General features: G+C 39.0%; 1 protein-coding gene across 4 annotated transcripts in view; it reads left to right on the forward strand.

Annotated features, from left to right (window-relative positions):
- LOC117329703 (FMRFamide receptor-like) overlaps nucleotides 1–17875 on the forward strand; it is a 76589-nt gene that overhangs the window by 41816 nt on the left and 16898 nt on the right. For 2 of the 4 annotated variants that reach the window (XM_033887784.1, XM_033887803.1), the window contains one exon: nucleotides 7049–7095. The gene's annotated coding sequence lies outside the window, so the exon portion shown is untranslated. The other 2 variants (XM_033887792.1, XM_033887811.1) reach the window with 2 other exon arrangements.

The following is a 17875-nucleotide window of genomic DNA, read 5'->3' on the forward strand; positions in this document are numbered from 1 at the left end:
ACTGTACCCGTTATATAACATAGTACCCGTTATATAACAGTGACAGTACCCGTTATATAGCACAGTACCCGTTATGTAACACAGTACCCGTTATATAACACAGTACCCGTTATATAAGTAACACATTACCCGTTATATAACACAGTGCCCGTTATATAAGTAACACAGTACCCGTTATATAACACAGTACCCGTTATATAACACAGTGCCCGTTATATAACACAGTACCCGTTATATAAGTAACACAGTACCCGTTATATAACACAGTACCCGTTATATAACACAGTGCCCGTTATATAACACAGTACCCGTTATATAACACAGTACCCGTTATATAACACAGTGCCCGTTATATAACACAGTACCCGTTATATAACACAGTACCCGTTATATAACACGGTACCCGGTATATAACACAGTACCCGTTATATAACACGGTACCCGGTATATAACACGGTACCCGGTATATAACACAGTACCCGGTATATAACACAGTGCCCGTTATGTAACACAGTACCCATTATATAACACAGTACCCATTATATAACACAGTACCCGGTATATAACACAGTACCCGTTATATAACACAGTACCCGTTATATAAGTAACACAGTACCCGTTATATAACACAGTACCCGTTATATAACACAGTACCCGTTATATAACACAGTACCCGTTATATAAGTAACACAGTACCCGTTATATAACACAGTACCCGTTATATAACACAGTGCCCGTTATATAACACAGTACCCGTTATATAACACAGTACCCGTTATATAACACGGTACCCGGTATATAACACAGTACCCGTTATATAACACAGTACCCGTTATATAAGTAACACAGCGCCCGTTATATAACACAGTACCCGTTATATAACACAGTACCCGGTATATAACACGGTACCCGGTATATAACACGGTACCCGGTATATAACACAGTGCCCGTTATATAACACAGTACCCGTTATATAACACGGTACCCGGTATATAACACGGTACCCGGTATATAACACAGTACCCGGTATATAACACAGTACCCGTTATATAACACACTACCCGTTATATAAGTAACACAGTGCCCGTTATATAACACAGTACCCGTTATATAACACAGTACCCGGTATATAGCACAGTACCCGTTATATAACACAGTACCCGGTATGATTGATTGATGGGGCTTAACGTCCTTGTTCCGGTTATAACCGAGCCTAGGACACTGTAACCGGTATATAACACAGTGTCCGTTATATACATGTAACACAGTACCCGGTATATAACACAGTACCCGGTATATAGCACAGTACCCGGTATATAACACAGTACCCGGTATATAGCACAGTACCCGTTACGCTTGTGTTGTTTTCTAGTTTAGGATCTTATGTAGCAGTTTTCGGGTTTATATTCTCGTGTAGCATCTGATTGGTAAAACATTCTAATTCCTGATGGATCGTAAATTTAAATGTCACTCTAAAAGTGATTTCTATGTGTTTATGCCCGGAGACCAATATACTGGTGAGCGCCCGCCCATCACCCCGATAACACCTGCTTTACATGTGGTCGTGCTGTAGTAGGTATAGCGTTAATTAACATTGGACTCATCAGTCTCCTTCCGGTGACACAGACAAAACGATCACAAACCTTTGTCAGAATCGCCTAGACGTTTGCGTCAGGTCTTTTAACAAATGAGAAAAAGATAAGAAGCAATTTGACCCGCGGCGTAATGACAAACGCAATAGGGGAGTGAATATTCTTGCAATAATAGGTTTATTTTATCGCGATGCTCTTAGCCGCCGATGGATTTAGAAAGCTAGAGTTAGATTTATATCGCTTATGTTTTTCGTCTAAGCTCAAAAATATGTATCGGTATAACAGCAGTGCATTGCCCAAGAGCAGCATATTCGGTCTATTGACCGTTGGTTGTGGTTTACATTTTCGCCACAGGGTCAAATGAAACGAAGTCAACAAGCAATTAAATCAGGCTGTGTACTAGAAACTAGACTAATAGAATACCATAGAAACTTTAGTATAGCGGGTCTCCCGATCATAACGCGGACACGACAGTATGTCGGGTCTCCCGGTCATACCGCGGACACGGCAATATGGCGGGTCTCCCGATCATACCGCGGACACGACAGTATGGCGGATCTCCCGATCATACCGCGGACACTGCAGGATAGCGGGTCTCCCGATCATAACGCGGACACGGCAGACCGTCGGGTCTCCGTATCATACCGCGGACACGACAGTATGGCGGATCTCCTGATCATAAAGCGGACACGACAATATGGCGGATCTCCTGATCATAAAGCGGACACGACAATATGGCGGATCTCCTGATCATAAAGCGGACACGACAATATGGCGGCTCTCCCGATCATAAAGCGGACACGGCAGTATGGCGGATCTCCCGATCATACCGCGGATACGACAATATGGTGGGTCTTCCGATCATACCGCGGACACGACCGTATGGCGGATCTCCCGATCATAAAGCGGACACGACAATATGGCGGGTCTCTCGATCATAACGCGGACACGACAATATGGCGGATCTCCTGATTATAACGCGGATACGACAATATGGCGGGTCTCCCGATCATACCGCGGATACGACAATATGGCGGATCTCCCGATCATGCCGCGATCACGACAGTATGGCGGATATCCCGGTCATAACGCGGATACGACAATATGGCGGGTCTTCCGATCATACCGCGGACACGACAGTATGGCGGGTCTCCCGATCATACCGCGATCACGACAGTATGGCGGATATCACGGTCATAACGCGGATACGACAATATGGCGGATCTCCCGATCATACCGCGATCACGACAGTATGGCGGGTCTCCCGATCATACCGCGGATACGACATTATGGCGAGTCTCCCGATCATACCGCGATCACGACAGTATGGCGGGTCACCCGATCATACCGCGGATACGATAGTATGGCGGATCTCCCGATCATACCGCGGACACGACAGTATGGCGGGTCACCCGATCATACCGCGGATACGACAATATGACGGGTCTCCCGATCACGTTACTCTGATGACAGCGTCTCCCTCTTTCTCATTGCCTGAACTAAAGTGGTATCGTACCCTGATGACTGGTGTCCTCAACAGTCTTCTGAATTTAGTGACCGTCTGGGCTGTATGTATTTTGCATTGTCCGTCTGATACTTACGAAGTATTGTGTGCTGGGAATATTTTCTATTGTCCGTTTTATTAATATTTTCTTTATTGCCTCCAAAAATAAAGAGTACAAAGCAATGTAGAACATATATACATATAAAGCAGTCGGTACAATTACATATATATACTTTATATGTATGGATTTGCATATAAAGTGTTAAATCAATAGAGCATATTAAATATACCTAAAAGATTTACACTTAATTAAAATACACTTATACCTGATGCATAACACTTATACAATGTACATGACTACGTATAAACATACATAAAGGTGTCTCTATTTTATTTATATATTTGGTATTGCACAGACCATAATAAAACTGCGGAGCATGCATTTGTTGGTCTGCATCAATATCAAGTTATGGTATATTTTGCTACTTGTACATAGTTTATACAAAATTGTAATGTATATCATGTGTAAGTATATAAGCATTTTCTTTATCAAATTTTTAGGTCACCTGAGACAAAGTCTCAAGTGACCTATTCTAATCCCCCTTTGTCCGTGGTCGTGCGTCGTGCGTCCGTAAACAATCTTCTTCTCCAAAACCCCTAAACCAAATTCAATAAAATTTGGCAGGAAGCTTCTCTGGCTAAAGGTCAACCAAAATTGTGAATGATATGGTCCCCACCCCCAAGGGGCCTGAGAGGCGGGGCTAAAAAGGTTCCAATTGACTAAAACTTCAAAAATATTCTTCTCTACTCTCAGATATAGTGGAATCAAACACTTTTCATAGATGGAAGGATCTTAAGGTGCTTTACCAAAATTGTGAATTTCATGACCCAGGGGTCTCAGGTTTGCTCCTGGGGAGGGGGTAAACTTTACTATAGTTTATATAGGGAAATCACATGTTTGACTATAATTTGTTGGATTTCTATTGGAATTCATTCTAAATTGGTTAACATTATCAGTATGGGATAACAGATTTATGTTATGCACATGTTGGCCCTGACTGACCCCCAGGGGCTAATCGGCGGGGCTAAAAAGGGTCAAATTAACAAAAACTTCAAAAATCTTCTTCTCTACTCTCAGATATGGTGGAATCAAACACTCTTCATAGATGGAAGGGTCTTAAGGTGCTTTACCAAAATTGTGAATTTCCTGACCCTGGGGTCTCACGTTTGCCCCTGGGGAGGGGGTAAACTTTACTATAGTTTATATAGGGAAATCATATTTTTGACTATTATTTGTTTGATTTTTATCGGAATTCATTCTAACTTTGTTAACATTATCAACATTGGATGACAGCTTAATGGTATAAACCTGTTGGCCCTGACTGACCCCTAGGGGCTGATGGTGGGTTCAAAAAGGGTCAATTAAATTAACTGAAATATTTCAAATCTCAGGTGACCGTTAAGGCCCATGGGCCTCTTGTTTTTATACATCAGGAAAAGTATAGTTCACACATTTTGTACACATAAATGACTGAATTTGTTGTAAATCATTTATCTTGTTCTACCAAATTTCCTAGGTAATATTTCCTACAAACAATATATGTAACATTTCAGATTCTGGAAGTGAGTGTAAATATCCAGCACCAGAGCTGGTCCCTCAACTCGGACGTATAACATTGTAGCACTATGTGTGTCATTGGGTCTTCATAAAAAAAATCCACATTTATGACATAATTCCATTGTAGTCAAGCTACAAAAATGCTCACAACTATTTTCATGATATATTGTACATATTCTCTGTATTCAGGAAATCGTAGTGCTAACTTCCATAAAATATTAGAATTTATTTATCTCTAGAATCCTAATACTTTTAGATTACTTTCCTCATATTTCATTACAAAAAAATAATATACAATATTTTTCCAGTCAATCGTCTTTCGAAAGGGTCGGGTTTCAACAAAATAATCTAGATTTAGATAAATTCGTTATTGTACGGTCATCGACCTTCTACCTAGACTAAGCAGGAGTCTGGTAATAAAAAACTTTATAAACAGGATTCATTCTAAACAACCTACCCAAGAATAGGGATATACTGATGTTTATATATGCTTCAATAGAGGTCCAAGTAAATAAAGAAGTATACACGTCTGTTTTTTTCCGTGTGACGAAGTATTGTGTGTTGTCAGTATTGTGTGTTGTCCGTGTGTTTTATACTGACGAAGTATTGTGTGTTGTCTATGTGTTTTATACTGACGAAGTATTGTGTGTTGTCAGTATTGTGTGTTGTCCGTGTGTTTTATACTGACGAAGTATTGTGTGTTGTCTATGTGTTTTATACTGACGAAGTATTGTGTGTTGTCAGTATTGTGTGTTGTCCGTGTGTTTTATACTGACGAAGTATTGTGTGTTGTCAGTATTGTGTGTTGTCCGTGTGTTTTATACTGACGAAGTATTGTGTGTTGTCTGTGTGTTTTATACTGACGAAGTATTGTGTGTTGTCCGTGTGTTTTATACTGACGAAGTATTGTGTGTTGTCTATGTGTTTTATACTGACGAAGTATTGTGTGTTGTCAGTATTGTGTGTTGTCAGTATTGTGTTGTCTGTGTGTTTTATACTGACGAAGTATTGTGTGTTGTCTGTGTGTTTTATACTGACGAAGTATTGTGTGTTGTCCGTGTGTTTTATACTGACGAAGTATTGTGTGTTGTCCGTGTGTTTTATACTGACGAAGTATTGTGTGTTGTCCGTGTGTTTTATACTGACGAAGTATTGTGTGTTGTCTATGTGTTTTATACTGACGAAGTATTGTGTGTTGTCCGTGTGTTTTATACTGACGAAGTATTGTGTGTTGTCCGTGTGTTTTATACTGACGAAGTATTGTGTGTTGTCCGTGTGTTTTATACTGACGAAGTATTGTGTGCTGTCCGTGTGTTTTATACTGACGAAGTATTGTGTGTTGTCCGTGTGTTTTATACTGACGAAGTATTGTGTGTTGTCCGTGTGTTTTATACTGACGAAGTATTGTGTGTTGTCCGTGTGTTTTATACTGACGAAGTATTGTGTGTTGTCCGTGTGTTTTATACTGACGAAGTATTGTGTGTTGTCCGTGTGTTTTATACTGACGAAGTATTGTGTGTTGTCCGTGTGTTTTATACTGACGAAGTATTGTGTGTTGTCCGTGTGTTTTATACTGACGAAGTATTGCATGTTGTCTGTATTTTGTGTTGTTTATATGTTATTTTTTACATATTGTATACTTCTTAAATGTTCTTTGCATTTCCAGTATGACGAAACATACAGTATCTTTCTCGGCAGTTTCAAGTGTTGATATAAGAACCGGGAAATAACACTAGCTCCTTCCGTTGTCGCGGAGGACCGACGATATCGTTGGCGTCGGATCAAAGCTCGCGCTGTGTAGAGTTAGTGTGGATTGTGGTGGTATTAGAGGATCTGCCCCACGGTGGGGGAGCCGTCCGACCGACCAATGTAATCGATCGTCCCTCACGAGAGTCCTGTGGACAGATGAGCCATGTCTCGCGAGACATACCAACACGAGTAGGAATTAACAGTAATTACTTATATGTAATTATGTTACTAACACGTTTGGGACTACTAATTAGAACAAATCGCCAGTGGACAAGGATCAACCCCTCCGGCCATAACATGGGCCGCCAAATGTCCTCGCCTCACCTCTCCATAATCGTGATTGATTTCTTATTAGAATTAAGTGACTGTCGATAACAAGCCAGCTTATATTAGGAGGATAATATTGTCATAGTAAAACAGCGACAAGGATGTGTCTAACGTCCTGTATATAGGTCAGTGTGTATACAGCTGGCCACACACAGTCTCTCGGATCCGAAATCCGGACCCCTTTCGATTTTGTTTCCTTCGAAGTTTTACTGTAAAGTATAATCACCATCATTGACAAAGGTTTTTCTATTGTTCCAGATGTAACCTCCCTAATGAGGTCGGACGGACTGAATACGCATTCCGAGGTAAGTGGTTACAATTACTGACATAAACTTTACAGGTAATAATGGGCTCTCACAGCGGTCACGTCTATAGCCTAACTTATAAATAATGTAATAGTCTAACTTATAATAATGTAATAGTCTAACTTATAAATAATGTAATATTCTAACTTATAAATAATGTAATAGTCTAACTGATAAATAATGTAATAGTCTAACTTATAAATAATGTAGTCTAACTTATAAATAATGTAATAGTCTAACTTATAAATAATGTAATAGTCTAACTTATAAATAATGTAGTAGTCTAACTTATAAATAATGTAGTCTAACTTATAAATAATGTAATAGTCTAACTTATAAATAATGTAATAGTCTAACTTATAAATGATGTAATAGTCTAACTTATAAATAATGTAATAACTTATAAATGATGTAATAGTCTAACTCATAAATGATGTAATAGTCTAACTTATAAATGATGTAATAGTCTAACTTATAAATAATGTAATAGTCTAACTTATAAATAATGTAATAGTCTAACTTATAAATGATGTAATAGTCTAACTTATAAATGATGTAATAGTCTAACTTATAAATAATGTAATATTCTAACTTATAAATAATGTAATAGTCTAACTGATAAATAATGTAATAGTCTAACTTATAAATAATGTAATAGTCTAACTTATAAATAATGTAATAGTCTAACTTATAAATGATGTAATATTCTAACTAATATATAATGTAATAGTCTAACTTATAAATAATGTAATAGTCTAACTTATAAATAATGTAATAGTCTAACTTATAAATAATGTAATAGTCTAACTGATAAATAATGTAATAGTCTAACTTATAAATAATGTAATAGTCTAACTTATAAATGATGTAATAGTCTTACTTATAAATAATATAATAGTCTAACTGATAAATAATATAATAGTCTAACTGATAAATAATGTAATAGTCTAACTTATAAATAATGGAAAATAAAACATGCATCCAATACATGAAGGTGATAACAAACTTAAAAGATGTCTTAATGTACAGTGAAGTAATATACGTGTACAATATTTCCTTGGAATGAGGTAATTTGTAATTTACAACATCTTTATATGCAAGTTTTATTATTTCAATATAGTACCTAAAAAGGCACCAGTGACGTTTTGACCCGAGACAAGTTATAAGAATGAGAAATTCCGTAAATTCACCAGTTTATAACAATCAGCAGTGTTCTGTAAGTCATTGTATAAACTGTCCATGTAACACCTATAGTTGTAGCTTATCAGACTATCATTTTATTAGAATTGTTATGCCATTAAAAGCGTCAAATGCCCCGTGATTAATGACTCAAAGCTGTTCCTCAACTCTGTCTTAATCACCGTCATAGTCGGATACACTTGACATAGATATCCACTTCCGGTTTGGTCATGCAATTTTACACAATTAGAAAAAATATGACAAGGGCATTCTATAAGGAGAGTATTAGTTTTAGTCTTAACACACGTGGAAAATATTTACAACACAAAATACACGTGACATTGATGTGTACATGCAAGAAATGAAAAGGTAAATAGTTTATTCATATTGACACATCATCATCCCCGATAAACACTCAACACAAAATTGTGATTCAAAATGTTTACCTGAATTACATGTACAAGCTTTAAACGCGCTGACTATTTGGCTGGTTATTCGAGAGTCATGTCATAGTCGGGGATACCGTTACTTACTGATTACACTAGATAAGAAAACTGGGTTGTCAGCAATCGTTAAAGACATACATTCACCAATTCGATGACACCCTACGTCTCCCAACAGTAAAGTCAGTCTTGGGACTTTGGCCTGCTCTTGTGTCACAGTTAAATCAAGGCGGAGAGCATGTATTCAAAAAGAAATAAAAATGAATGAAAAAGTTAATTCAAACATTCTTAGAATAAGGTGCAGAATTTAACTTTATAAATAACAGTTCCTTTTCTTCCCAAGGAAACGATCGAGATCAATTGTTTTCTTGATATTTAACTCCAAGTTAAACGGCGGTTTTCTGTCCACAGAAACATTACGACACGTCCTACCTACAAAGGTATCAGTTTGTATCAGAGATAGATATTCCTTAGGTATACGCACGTGGCTTTTGTACAAAGTAATACTGTTTTGATTGATTGGGAGTAAATGACATCTGGAGTGTTGTGTATGACCTCTAGCAATGTTCCTCTTGTTGCCTTGTGATCGTCTCCACCAATTAGAACAGATTCTACAAGGAAACGCCGACATTGTATCCATGTATATATACTTTGCATGACAGCATGCATGTGTACATAAGATAAACTTTTCAAAAATTTAAAGCAAGCGCCTGATCGATTACAAGTAAATATGCGCAGATCTGCATGTGTGTGCGGGCGGCACGTGTAACCCTGTCTAACAGAGATTGACGTTTAGTATCGTCCCGGCCCGGCATTCTACCGACGATGGCCATACACGAACCGTGTGTGATTTATCTAATTTGACAGAGCAGATACAAATTACATGAATAATACAGGCACATAGACGATATATAGAAGGCACACATATCAATAATTAAATCGGCTTGTCAGGTTTTGCGGGTTTGATGTTTTAACCTTTGTAGGCGATGAAGACTCTGACCTGACATTTATTATGTTATTGTACTGTAGACGATTATCTACACCACTATAGACATCTAATGATTTAAAAGCTTTCCATCTTGATTGTTTTCTGAAGTTTTTTATCGTTATAAAATCACATGCTATTTCGTGGGGTCTGTTTTAAAAATCCATTCCCAATATGGGGTCCGTTTTAATAATCCCTTGCCATGTTGTTGTTTCTGTTTTTAAAATACGGTACCAATCTGTGGGGTCTATTTTTAAAATCCTTAGGCATTCTTTGCAGTCGCAAGTCCCTGTGTGGCGCACTTATGTTAACGCATATTTTCTTCTTATTTGCCCTGGTTTTATCGATTTTCAGTTAGAATTACTGTTTTGTTGATAGTTCTCTGATTTGAACAGAATTTAATCAAGCACAGGCGCCTGCTTCTGGTTAGTATTTATAGAAAAAATAGCCCCTACTACTATATCAACAAGTTGTAACACTCGAAGATCGGATGATGCATCGACTGTGGAACGGAAGTAGGCTATTTATCTTAGAGCTGTTTTAACAGACATTCTGATTGGTCGACAATTATAGTCATCTTTAAATCATTGCCACACAATAAAAGAATAACATCCATTGATATTTAAGGATTTTAAAACAGTGTTCGCTACTGAAGTTCGTGTACATTTGATATTTTAGTCGGATTAGACTTAAATTCAAAGTGAATCGAAGCTCACCCCCCACTTCCGACTTTACAAGTGTTACACCCTGTTCATGTAGTAGTAATGGCTAATACCCCCCAACCTCCCAATAAATACAACCTGGAGCGGACGCCTGTGAATCAGGTTTGGATAAGGAACAAGTGTCAATAATGCTATGGACGCCGGACAAGATAATTCGTTCTCAGTTTTTATACACACTTTATGTCTGCAAAGCTAGGGGGAAACAATGGCTTTCTTCCTGGACAGGTGTATGTAAACATTACTATACACGTGTTATGACTGGAGAACCCTTGTCACAATGTGAGACGTCCTCGTGTCATCATGCTAGGTTACGGCCAGGAGTTCTTCAACTCTTAACTATGACAGCATCCTGTCAGATAGACACTTTCCATCACATCAACATTATATTGACTTCATTAAAGAATGCCGTTAGCGTTGTATTGACTCAATATTAATTTAAAAATACTGCCACGTCAGTCCAACAGATGTCTGGATACATTTTATTCATATGACGTGTTTTTGTTTTATACAGAGACGGACTCGTGATACGAGACTATCTCAAAGCTGAACAGATACGGAAAAGTTATAAAAGTATTTGATGTTGAAGAAAAGAAAAGTTAATTATCTACATTTTAGTTGGAGAGGTTCCCATTTGATATAAGTATCTCTAAGCTGTTAGATTCAAATGTACAAATAACTTTGTTGAGAAATCTAGTCTGACTCGTAGAAATAAATAGAGTGTAAACGGATAATGGTTGTTAATCTATGACCTAATTAGAACTAAGATCATCATGACATGTGGTATAGGACGGTAGAACAAACAGTGGCTTGTCAAGGGCCAGTGGTAATCAACAATCATTTGACCTTAATATTTACGTTTATTGATCCAATACTCAAAACATGTTGATACGGTCATGCTGGTCAAATACTCCATAATCTTTACTTTCAATATCGTACATGTCAAACTATGTCGAATAAAAACAAACCGACCGTGTTCGATGTAGCGTTGATTGAAATTGCGTTCTAATCTCCATTCGTTTTGATCAGGATATATGTATAAATTGAAGAGTTATATTGTTTAAATGTTTTTCATGCATTATTACGCGAATCACTGTACACTTTTCCGCATATATTTTTTGTCGTTGTTGTATGAGTAATAGGCCCAAAGGCTGTCGGTAAAACATATGTATGGTCGAGTGGGAGGGGACGCCACATTCAATAGGACGACTAGATGGACGGAGCTCATTACTGGCCGTCGTGTCGCGTACTACCGCTGGCCGAGCTGGTCAGTACTACCGCTGGCCGAGCTGGTCAGTACCTTTATCGAAGGGTTATCCATAGCCACCTTTTGACCCTTCATGAATTTAAAAAAAACAGCGAATTCATGGTCACGGATCTCTCGAATGTGACAGTTTGTTTAGATACCGATCTCGGTCCAACCTCTATGTGATCATAACAAATCGTAGCGTAATCAAGTTATTCTAATGGCTTCTGAAAATTGTTAAAGAAAATAAACAAAATAAAACTAACCGGCGACTTAGGAAAGGTCTATTAGCCTCGAGTGACCAGCACAGATTCTACTCAGGACGACTTAAACCTTGACGCTGTCTGTAATCACAAACATGAATGACTATATACAGATAAACGTGTATCGTATAAGGACGGACAACAAAACACACACTGACGTTTTATTATTGTGATACTAGTTCGTTCATTCAGTTGTTTTTCTCTCCTCAGAGTTTGTTGTATGATCTGTTAGTCTACATGCATTCTGACGATGTGTACGGATCATGTTTGACTTGTGTGACGATGGGCATGTCTGACTTGTGTGATGATGTGTATGGAGCATGTCTGACTTGTGTGACGATGTGTACGGATCATGTTTGACTTGTGTGACGATGTGTACGGAGCATGTCTGACTTGTGTGACGATGTGTACGGAGCATGTTTGACTTGTGTGACGATGTGAACTGGGCATGTCTGACTTGTGTGACGATGTGTACGGAACATGTCGGACTTGTGTGACGATGTGTACGGAACATGTCGGACTTGTGTGACGATGTGAATGGAACATGTTTGTATATCAACAGTCTAACCCCAAGTCCGTGGTGAATTGATAACGCACTAACGAACTTTAGATAAACATCCTACGATTGGTACTCGCTTATAGCTATGGCAAAAATAATGGATTTCCTTCGTAAAGAATAGGTGAGACATATTCTGGGAACTTTTCACTACCGAAATTCCAATTCATTTCACAAACCGGATTTGTCGGACCTAAGTCATGGTTACACAGATATCAGTCTGGAGCAATGAGCGTATTCTCCGGTTTCGGAGAAACTTGGGGGTCATTTCTCTGATACCGGTTTGATATACGACACCGACTGATCCAGCCAATCGGATTGATGCAGGAGTAAGATGAATTCACAATGACTTGCGTGTCATTCCAGACTGCACTTCCTCTGCTACTCTGTAATTGTCAATATTTAAAAAAAGTAGATTCCTAATGCCGTTTTTCAGCAGTAGGCGCAGCAACCAAAGTTCCATGAATCAATTTATAATCCAGAACTGGATACTTTGATAACGTGAAAATTGGGTTATTTTGAAGCTAATATTTCTGTCGTGAACGGCAGGTGCGTTCGTTATTTACGACCAGAGAGATATAAACAAAGGATTTATGCGAATAATGCCAGTATTCGATGTGGACAGATAGTTCTCTTTGGACTGGAAAGTCACACATTCCGTCTAAAAGCATGTCATGTCTTGTCTCTGGAGTGACAAGTCACACATTCCGTCTAAAAGCAAGTCATGTCTTGTCTCTGGAGTGACAAGTCACACATTCCGTCTAAAAGCATGTCATGTCTTGTCTCTTGAGTGACAAGTCACACATTCCGTCTAAAAGCATGTCATGTCTTGTCTCTTGAGTGACAAGTCACACATTCCGTCTAAAAGCATGTCATGTCTTGTCTCTTGAGTGACAAGTCACACATTCCGTCTAAAAGCATGCCATGTCTTGTTTAGGTGAGGGAAGTCACACATTCCGTCTAAAAGCAGGTCATGTCTTCTCTCTGGAGTGACAAGTCACACATTCCGTCTAAAAGCATGTCATGTCTTGTCTCCGGAGTGACAAGTCACACATTCCGTCTAAAAACATGTCATGCATGTCTTGTCCCTGGAGTGACAAGTCACACATTCCGTCTGGAAGCAAGTCACGTCTTGTCCCTGGAGTGACAAGTCACACATTCCGTCTGGAAGCAAGTCACGTCTTGTCCCTGGAGTGACAAGTCACACATTCTCTCTGATAGCAAATCACGTCTTCAGTCTGAACTAACATGTGACAATCGCCGACTGATGTCAAGTCACGTCTTCCCTTTAGACGTATAGACAAGTGAAGTGACACACTCTGTCTTAGTCATTTCTTCTCTCTGGACATTCTCTCTAGACTGATGTACAACATATTCTGTCTGGTGGTAATCCATGCTTATTTTGCCTTTCGAGTCTCGCAATACAAGTACATATACAGATTTTCACGTGACTTCCACTACGCATTTCGTTCAGCTAGTCTGACATTAAAAGCTAGTAATCTGTCACGCCTTTTTTTCTTCTTCTCCCTGACACGTCACGGAATTTGTTTCACGCGTTAACTTTAAGGTCTAAGGGCCGTCACGGGGCTTGTCTTCAGAACGTTTTTCTGACGTAACTGTGACGCGTTGCCTGTTCTATAAGGAACAAGGTCTAAGGGCCGTCACGGGGCTTGTCTTCAGAACGTTTTTCTGACGTAACTGTGACGCGTTGCCTGTTCTACAAGGAACAAGGTCTAAGGGCCGTCACGGGGCTTGTCTTCAGAACGTTTTTCTGACGTAACTGTGACGCGTTGCCTGTTCTATAAGGAACAAGGTCTAAGGGCCGTCACGGGGCTTGTCTTCAGAACGTTTTACTGGCGTGACTGTGTCGCGCTGCCTGCGATGACGATTTCGTGTAAAATTTTCATGAAAATGGTTAAGTATCTGACAAAATGCAACTTCTGTAAGGGCTGTTTGATTCTATATGTTTGAGATTATTTCCAATGACTGGGCGTTCAGGACATAGTCAGTCACCTCCTGGACCACTCACTGGAAAATTGACGGTCTCTGTGGTATGCGTCACAGTACCCAATCAAACCGAGTTACTGTCGAAAAAGAAGACAAGTTCCAGTGATACTCAGGCTGACAAACGAAACTTATCTAGTGATCTCACAGATACCACTCTACATACAGATCTAGGCCAGTAAGTCGCGTGCCATCTCCTCTATATAAAATGATAAACTGATAACGATATCATACCGAGCTTATCATCCTTTAAAACAGTATGAAACAGTGTGTGTGTAGTGAATGTTATTCTTAGTCTGACGCGAAATGTGATGGAGCTTATTTTAGTAAGCACTTTAAGGGCGGGTTATAGGTCCGAGGGGAGCGGCGGACCACATGTCCAGTGTAGACAGCTACAGACGGAGACCGCCTGGCGGTGTATCCGGAGCTGTCAGTGTCCGTACTGGACCAAAGACTTACGGATCGATATCAATTATGTGACCAGCTGACGGAGGCTTTAGCTAGTATCAGTATCATATGATTGTATCAAACTAAACCTATCTTGTAAGCAATTAAAATCTTTGCACGTCAATAAATACTTCTCCGCAATACGCAGTAAGACTGGGCACGCGCGTGGTGTCCATAGACTTACGCGCAGACCACTCAAGGTTTCCGCTTTGTAAGATTACGATGTTGCAAGAACGACATTTTCTCATCAATAACACCAACAAAATATCACTGCATCTTCGACAAACACCGAAAGGGTTCATTAAATAAAGAACCACATCGTTTTCGGGCGTAGACAAGTGCCAGGTCTAAGGTGTCGATTCGCCACTCTTGCCAATCAGTATACGGGACACTCTCAGTATTCAAGGTTGTTGTAGCCCGTAACTTACTAACTTCCGTCACAAGTCCTTTCGGCGATTTCAACTGTGCCAATCACCTCTATTCCAAGCGAGCTGATGTGCCCCAACACTTATCAAACGAACTCTTCGTAGTTTGCTGAATAACATATCTTCTTCCATTTTCGAGAGTACTACTCAAGTTACTTTTTGGCTATTAGTGTACGCACTTTCGGAGCATTTACATCTGATATTGGTACTTACTAAATGTAGGTGTCAATCTGCGAAGCTGTTTTAATATATAAATGTGTACAAGGTTGGTACTCATCCTTTGGTCCACAACTTTGACAATGTCCCACTCTCACATCCTTATATCCCCAGCTTTATCAATCTTCCACTCTCAGCCTTTGATCCCCAGCTTTGTCAGTGCTATATTTTCATCCTTTAGTCCTTCTCAGCTTGTTATTGAATCGTTTATATCCTTTGGTACCCAGCTTTGTCAGTGATGACTAACGCCTCACTGACATACGTTGATCCTTAAAGGCCAAGAACGACCTAGTTTAATATCCCACCGGACAGCAATTAAAGAGGGGGAGGAGGGAGGCGGAGCTTATCTGTAGCCTGGGTTGCTAGGCTGTTACTCACCCACCACATGGTCTAGAGCCGAGATGTAAACAAATCCAAATATCACTATACAAATAACTGTGAAGTCACTTTTATGCCTATTGATTTGTCAATTATGTTCTCAATTATATGTATATACACTAATACATATATCACTTGGCTAGTTAGTATAAAGTTAATAGTTGAACAATGCACCCACAAACCGTCTCCAAATGTTAGTTCTATAGTGATACACGGGTTCTGTATATACTTTTTTTCCCCTACATGATCTCCATGCATTGGGTACACGTGGGTGAGAAATTGAGGTGTATTTCCGATCCACATTGTCATTCCAGTGTAGAACAGCCAAATTGGACCTCACTAAGTACTGATCATCACTGAAGCATATCCTCTTATCTTGAAAAATTTTCATCACATTGTTAAAACTTTCTACATAGAAAGTATCACGAACTAAAATATAATCCTGTGGGTACTTGTACAGAACCGATTTTTTTATTACACCAAACAACAATTTTGATGCAACATCATCGATGACTTGTCTGGAGGGTTCATAATTAGTGTCTGTTTTACACCTGCTGGTACGATGACATGCTGAGTGGTCATTTTGGTAATGTTTTACAACATTTTCAAGACTGCTCTTCAACTCTGCAGGGTCACCTTCACTATGTTTTAGACACCAATGGACATGGGTAATAACAGGTTCTATTTTGTCCTGCAGAAGAGGGGACCATGTTGTCCCTTTTTTGTAAGCTGGGCCAGTTGATACTGCTTTTAATTCCCTTTTTAATGCCTTGAGTGCATGCCACGGGTCATTTTGGTTTGTAACACCGGCATCTTTGACAAGTTTGTTGATGGATAAATTTCTGTCGTGGGCATGAATATTTATTGTGACATCCTTTTCTGTCATTTTCTCATACAGTATCTGGGTTCCAATTTTTTCATGTCTTTGAGATACTGGATCGTCCTTTGTTGTCACATGAATATGGTTCAAAACTTTGTGAGTTTTGTACCCTATTGCCACCACACTTGAATCCTTTGCGTTTTTACGCCAGCCGTGCCTTGCATCAGTCATGATTTCAATCCCTTGATCTCGGTCTTCATAGCTGAAGCACTCTTCATCCAATGCATGACTGATACTTTCTTCATATTCTGAACAGACATGGTCCTTGTAACTGCTGAAATATTTCCTTTTCTTTTCCTGTGTTATTTGACCAAGACCGGCTCCCTCTGTAAATCTTTTGTATTGAACTGGCAACATCCCACTGCATTCAATACCATGAAAGATTCTATAATTTACCAGAAATTCGTTGTCAGGTAAATACGGAGAAGATGACCAAAGTATAGAATGGTGTTTGTCTTTGGTACAGGAAAGTCGAATGGAAACTGCATGACCTTTAAGAGTTACTTTTTTGTTTACTAGTTGTCCCTCACAAATTTTGGAATGGTTCCCAGCTACTTCACAAAGTTTTGCCACAGAAGATTCTGCTGTCACAAATATTTTTTCATCAACATCCTTCTTCTCTGCCTGTTTATAGCTACACAAGTTTGGCATTTCACGGTTTTTTCCTTCCTTCTCATTGAAATATTTGTCCAGTAAGCTTTCTAATATATCACAGTTATTAACTGGATGACCCAGCTGTCTAAAGAGGCTATCTCTCACTTTTTGTAATTTTTCTAAAATTCTGATCTTCACATTTTCATCCCCAGGTATTTCTATCCTGAAATTTGGGGGCTTTTTTCTTCCTCTTTCCATTCTAACACTTTGATTTGTATGTCCAATATTACAATGACTATGGAGTATAATATGATGCATAAGTAAATTGGTATTCCCCAGGAATTTTCTTCAGCATTCCATCATCTAACATAATCTTGACCACATGAGGATCTGTTGGGGTTGCATTTTAATAGTATTTCATTTGTCATGATACTATGAGAAAACA

This window comes from Pecten maximus, chromosome 1 (genome assembly GCF_902652985.1).
Source record: "Pecten maximus chromosome 1, xPecMax1.1, whole genome shotgun sequence".
In the NCBI taxonomy this organism is placed as follows: Eukaryota; Metazoa; Mollusca; class Bivalvia; order Pectinida; family Pectinidae; genus Pecten; species Pecten maximus.